The 6,779-nt window shown below is 26.9% G+C and overlaps 1 protein-coding gene across 1 annotated transcript in view; it reads right to left on the bottom strand.

The window, feature by feature from the left end:
• Nucleotides 1-3,036: 3,036 nt before the first annotated feature.
• Nucleotides 3,037-6,779, bottom strand: part of LOC142318241 (uncharacterized) — a 52,555-nt gene continuing 48,812 nt past the window's right edge. The window contains exon 6 of the mRNA XM_075354804.1: nt 3,037-3,856. The gene's annotated coding sequence lies outside the window, so the exon portion shown is untranslated. The remainder of the gene's footprint in view (nt 3,857-6,779) is intronic.

Here is a 6,779-nt window from a genome sequence, read left to right as displayed (position 1 = left end):
TTTATATTGATTTTTTCATAACTTGATAAATTTTGTAATCACTGTAATAATATTTTAGTAATAAAGAACTGTAATGTTTTTCTACCTTGTCTCCATGTATTTTTAACAAGCCTTTATGTGTACATAGAAGCATGTAATTTTAACATTATTTTAATTTAGCAGTTACAATATAAATAATTTTTTTTTTTTGTAAATCTTAATTCTGTTCAAATTAAAAATAAAGAAAAATATACATATTTATTAATGGTTTACGCACAAACTTCCAAAACCTTACATTCTTAAGCATATTGATGTCTGAACTTTGAATGTGAATCACTCAAAACTGTCATTTAATACACAGAACCTTATAATTCTAGGGTGATGATACATAACTGTCATGAAACTTTCAGGATTTATACAAAATATAATAAAATTAATGAAACCCATGTTTCCTATGGTGAAAAGTTTTCTCTGCAGAAACCTAAGTGCGAATTTAATTTTTTTTCCTTTTTTATTTTTATTTCTCAATATAGGTTTTAAAAATAATTAAATATTTAGGTTATAGGCCTAAATTTTTAATTAAAAAAAAAAAAATTAAAAAAAAAAAAATATATATATATAATAAAATTTATTTTCTTAGCAAAAGTAAATTACATTATATTTGTAATGAGCACTTTCTGCAATGATAAAAAAGTGACACTTATATGGACCATCCAAAAAAAATCTGATTCTGAAACATTAATTAAAAATGTAATAGTTATGAACTTATTAAACAACTCTATAATAGCAGTACCGTAAAATGTAATTTAATAAGAAATATAATCTCTAAATGAAAGAAAGGAAAAAGGGCTAGTAGTATGCAAAAAAAAGTGGGAGGAGCATATTTTTTGACAAAAATTTCTTCTAGAAAAGTTTCCATATGTACAGAATCAAGACTATGAGGCTAATGTTGACACAATAAAAGAAGAAGAATTGAAAAGCAAACTGTTTTACTTGGTGAAGCTATAGTAAAAATTTGTCCTTTTCAAGGCCAGGTGCTTTATAATATTTTTGAAGAAATTCCAGTAATTTGCAGATTGACTGGATACTGAGGTTACAGAAATATTTTTGAAGATATAAAGGCAACAATGTAGAAATAGATATAAAAATTGATGCTGGGTATGATGATAAAGTAGCCTGAACTAACCAAATTGATACATCATCTTTTCTCACTAGCGACCCTTTTTCTTATTGTTGATCCACTGGATCCTTAATGGATCTGTAGATGTAAGTCTGACTCAGCCAGGTACTCAAAATGAGAATGCCAGTGCATCCTTGGTATCTAGGAGGGGGAACTGACTTAGGGAATGATTTTCCTGCCTGGTCATTACATAATAAACCTTGTAAATTGGATGGCTGTTAGGATCTTGAAGTTAATGCAGAAGATAAATACTTAGAAATTATACTGGTCAAGTATACATTTATGTATATACATATATGGTACTAATAATACATGCAATAAATCAGGATAGTCCAATAGTTATTAAAAATGATTTCTGTAATGGCAGTACAAAGGAATCAATCCAGGTTGAGAGTTAAAACTAACTAAGTGCACTACTTATGCAAGAATTAAACAATTCAATAAGTAACCAGACTTAATATTAAATGTTACAAAAATACATTACAAATATTTAAAAATAAGCTATACATAGAAAAATGTTATCTTATATATCTAATAGGGTTTTAGAATAAATATTCTGAACTTTAACCAGTGAAATGAAGGCCAAGAACTTTGTAAAGTTATGGTTTATGACAGAACAATTATGACAGCTTTCATGGTGGAGTGTTAATGTTTCAACCTTTTATCAAAAATGTTCCTGTTCTGAAACAATCAGGTTAGGCATTCCACACCATATAGGGACATACAAACTCTGAATTTATATAGTGAATTGATTACAGAAGAAAAAATAGCAGCAACATGACTTGAAAGTAATCAGTTTAAATAAATAATAATCACTAAATACACACAGACACATTCTATTCCCACCAATAGATATGTTTTATGCTTAAAAAGTAATTTACGACAACTGCAGTGAAAATAAGAAAGTATTGGTGTTCAATTTAAACTCAAAATGTGATCTTATACCTAGCAAAATAAATAAATAAATAACAATTTTTATACGAAAAAGCTTTGATAAACATTCAGATCAGAGACTTTTGTAGTAACAGAAAATAAATAAGCTACGCTTAATTTTAAGGTAACTCAAATTGCTATGAAGAATTCAGCTAATGTACAAATTTAAAACTAAAAATGACTTCAATGGAAGAAGATTTTAAAAAGATTAAAATAAAACAATAGCGGAAGCACTAACACTGGAAGTTTGATAAATTAAAACAAAGTGCAGTAAAGGAAAAAAAGGAAGCCCATGTTCAAGTTTGTACTACGTGATGGTTAAGTGTGATTACTTTATAAGCTATTGAGGTATATAAGAAAACACAAACATCCACTAATAAAATACTTCAAGTACACAACAAAAACAATCAATCATACACAACAAAAGCACAAACTCTTTTATTATGAGCTCACTATCACAGTGTACCAAAGTGATGATAAAACAATAGTGATTAAAGCAAATGTTGCTCTAAAAGCAATAATCATTAAAATAACTAGTTCAATCATTAAAAAATAAAAAAAACAAGACTGCCAATAAAGCAATCCTTAAAAACATAATCCTAAAAATTATTTTTATTTGCAGTTCGCTAACATATAAATATGTTATGGATAAATAATTACATGTTACTACAATATTATTTTACAGTAAACAAAAACTGAAAATAAAAAATCATTAAACAGTATAGAAAAGTAATACTAACTAATGTAAAATTATTTTAAGATTATAAATTAAATTGGATTTTAGTAATCTCACTTTAAAAACTTTTAACAAATATTTTCAAAATAGCTTTCTTACTCTATAATGAAAATTTGTGAAAAAATAAATCTGAAAGACAATGAGCAAATAAAAATACCAAATTTCTACTATAACAAAAGAGATGGCTTAATTATTTTACTGAGAAAAAACTAAATGTAGCTACTGATAAACTACATTTAAAATGTCTCTTTTCTTAAAAATTTCTACATAATATTTTATTAAATCAGTACATAAAGTATTAATTAAATGAAAATACTGCGAGAACAGTTTTATAAATGCCTTAGGAACATCAACAGGCTTGTACTTCAAACTATGTGATGAGTATTAACACAATAACTATTTTTATATACTTAAGGCTTCACATAACTTAATGTATAAATGGACCGTACACATTTCTACTGTGTAAGGCATTTTGCTAAAATCTGGTACACTTACATAAACAATATATAATTATGATAATAATACATGAATACTTAAATATACACTATATACAAAAATATTTTCAGCATAGAGGCCTTTAAGATGCAGCAATAAATATTTTATTTTGCCATATAAATTATAATTAAGCAATTGCATCTAACAAATCTAATTAAAATTGCACAAAAGATGTGGCAAAATATAAACAATACAAACCACATAAAAACTGCAGTTACATAAATATGATTTGCTTGACATTTTCAATCATCGTTTATGGCATTGATGCTACAATTAAATTGTTTGAACTTGGTAATACTAGTTATAATAAAATATACACTGCCTATGTTTTATTTCATATTATATAACATACTTTGCTTCATATGTACCTGATAGTTTATTCATTATTACATAAAACATTCCATTGGGCTAAGTTAGATGTTTTTTGTCACAAAGAATTGATGTTTTTCCTCATAACTGGACTCATAAGACCCAAATTTTCAGTTCCTGCTCAGATTAGGTAAATTGCATAGAGCTGCTTCCTAGATCCGATACTGAAATTAAGAATCACTGATATACCAGAAATACACAGGATCACTATATTTTAGTCAAAATCTATGGAGAACTATTCTATACCTTAAAACTGACCAACTGATTCTTTTATCAGTACATCTATCACAGTGTAAATGGGTATTCTTATCGATGTCTGTTCATCTTGACAAAGCTGCCGATCATTTTTTGACATTGATTCAAAATAATATAATTACTAGCATTATATGTAATATTCAAATCGGTATAATTTTAAATCGGATTTCAATGTTCAAGTTCTAAGCTTATGTGGTGAATTTATCTTAAATAATAGTGTATTGAGTGCATTAGATTAGTCAACATATTTCTTAATTTTGTATAATTGTGAAGTTAACTTCACAGTCTTTGTGACATTTGCTTTTTATGACGATATTTATATTACACATATGTTACAATGCTACAAAGACTTACACATACCAAACAGAAAATATGCTACTGTAACTAAGCAAAGTTCAGAACTCTGACTTTATTGTTGATACTGAAGAAATTGCAAGTAAAAAAAAAAAAAACTTCTAATGAAGATATCTATGTCCTAGAAAAGTATTATATTATTTTTATTTTAGCAGGGATATACTTTAATATACTAAGAGAATAAAATATAGTCTCCAAAAGATATATTTGGGCAATCCATTTGAAGTGTCCCAAAAAAAAATAAGCTGGTTGCTTGATCAATTCCAAAAAAATTGAAACTTACCAGTTTGTTTCCTACATGTTTCAGGACATTAAACCTATTTTTTTAAATTCTTTATTTCAGCAGTTTACCTGTGGCAGCCAATTTTGTTATGGTATGCACAGCTATTTTTGTGATTGTAAGGGTTTATGGAAAAAATCATAACTAAGAAACTATTGGTCCTGGAAGGATGAAACAAAAGCAATTTAATCATATTTTCTCAAGATAAAAGATTGGTTCGGTGGTTTATTTACCTACCTCTCTTCTTTCAATGAGAAAATTACCAGTAAATTTGAACATAAAAAACTGTGAAATTTTACTTTTGGTAATTTTTTTCAAGAGGCAGGGATGGCATACACAGTTTGAATTATTTTTTTATATGTAGGTATATGTTAGAAGTTTTACTAAAAATAATATTAATGGTAATATACCTATCCCTAAATTTGTTGAATCTTTGAAAACTATTTTTTTTTTTTAATTCAAATTTTGGCTTCAAATAACTTTGATGAGGCTGATGATAAAAATCTCAAATTTGCACAACTTGCAGTGTTTTTGTAGATGTTTATGACAAATAAAAAAGTTTCTTGTGTATTGAGCTAATAAAAAAAAGTTACCACCTCTAAAAAATCATGAAAAACCTGATAAGAGTGATACCCATTTTGACTCGCTAAATAAAATTTGTCTTCTTTGCACTCGTACAATTTTTTTTTTAGCCCTATGTTGTTGAAGTTGATGTTTACAATATTTATAAAATAGTTTTTTTTTTTAATTATTAATGGTGGGCTGTAATTTAATGATAACTTAACCAATACCAGTAACCTAATACAATATTGATTCAAAAATGTTTGTAAAGCTTGCTCAAACTGAGATTTCAAAGAGTAGCATACATCTTTTTTTAAGAATTCATTTTTATTTTTATATTGGTTTATTTTTGTAAGCACTATCGAAGAAACACTAAATTGTAGCAGAATTTTAATTATTCTTCAATGAAATAACCTGTTTTTGTAGCAATGAAAATTTATTATTTTTCAGACACCTTATTTATTTTTAATTTTAATGCTGATGGACTTTGATCTGTGCTTAATTTTTTCAATTTTGATGGAGATGATACATCCGAAATGCTACAAGCAGCATCTAATTGTTCAATATTGTGATGTGGGGCAATGTATTGCTCTTGGTCTTCACATTCATACAGTTATTTGTTCTGCTGAAAAGAAATACTTTTGAAATAGTTAATAAAAAGAGACTTCCAGGAACTAAATTTAAATTTGGAAAAATGTGTTCCTTAAGAGCTTGCTCTAATGTCATTTGTCTTGTTTTCCTTAACTGGTTTTTTATGAGTTATCAAAGGGTCACAACAGAACTGTCCATACAGGTGACTGAATTTTGACAAAAATATTTTTTCATGATATTTACATACACAAGTGACATCTGAATTAACACCTAAAAATATAAGTTATTGGTGTTCATTACTAAATTCACAAACTTTAATGAGTTCTTTTGGCACTGTACCATAAACTGTTTTATGATACTCTTCATTCACATAAATTCCTATGAAACATTGTTTTACGTGAAATTACTTGAAAATAATGAAAAATTCAACTGATTTTAAAATTTGCAAATACAATATTATTAAGTAAGACTTATTTATTAAATAAACACTTCCAAACGCAGGATGAAATTTGAGACACTTTGTAAAAATGTGAGCAGGTCACTGACTAATGTCAAACTAACCAGTCTGTAACTGCAAAGCTAAATGATGCAACAAGCATAAATCAGCACGTGCAACATGAATTTTCCTGATGACTGGAAATGACTTTAAGTGCCTGTTGTAATATGAACACTGCAGCTGAATGATTCAAACAAGCCTATTTCAACTATAGTAATTAAATATAAAAATATTAAAATGCCAAGAAGACAAGAAACTTCCTTGGAGCACTAATTTAGCGAGTTAAAACTGTATTGCTTTTAACAGGTTTTTCATGATTTTTAACAGGTAATAACTTTTTTATTAGTATAATAAAAAATAAACTTTTTTATTTTCCATAAACATCTACAAAAACACTGCAAGTTATGAAAATTTGAGATTTCTATCACCAGCCCCATCAGAGTTTTTTAAAGCCAAAATTTTTTTTTTTTAAAAATTAGTTTTCAAAAATTTGTAAAAATTCACCTTTAAAAATTTACAAAATCACCATTAATGTTATTTCTGGTAAAAC

Source organism: Lycorma delicatula, chromosome 1, assembly GCF_047948215.1.
Source record: "Lycorma delicatula isolate Av1 chromosome 1, ASM4794821v1, whole genome shotgun sequence".
In the NCBI taxonomy this organism is placed as follows: Eukaryota; Metazoa; Arthropoda; class Insecta; order Hemiptera; family Fulgoridae; genus Lycorma; species Lycorma delicatula.
This window is presented reverse-complemented; position numbering and strand designations above follow the sequence as displayed.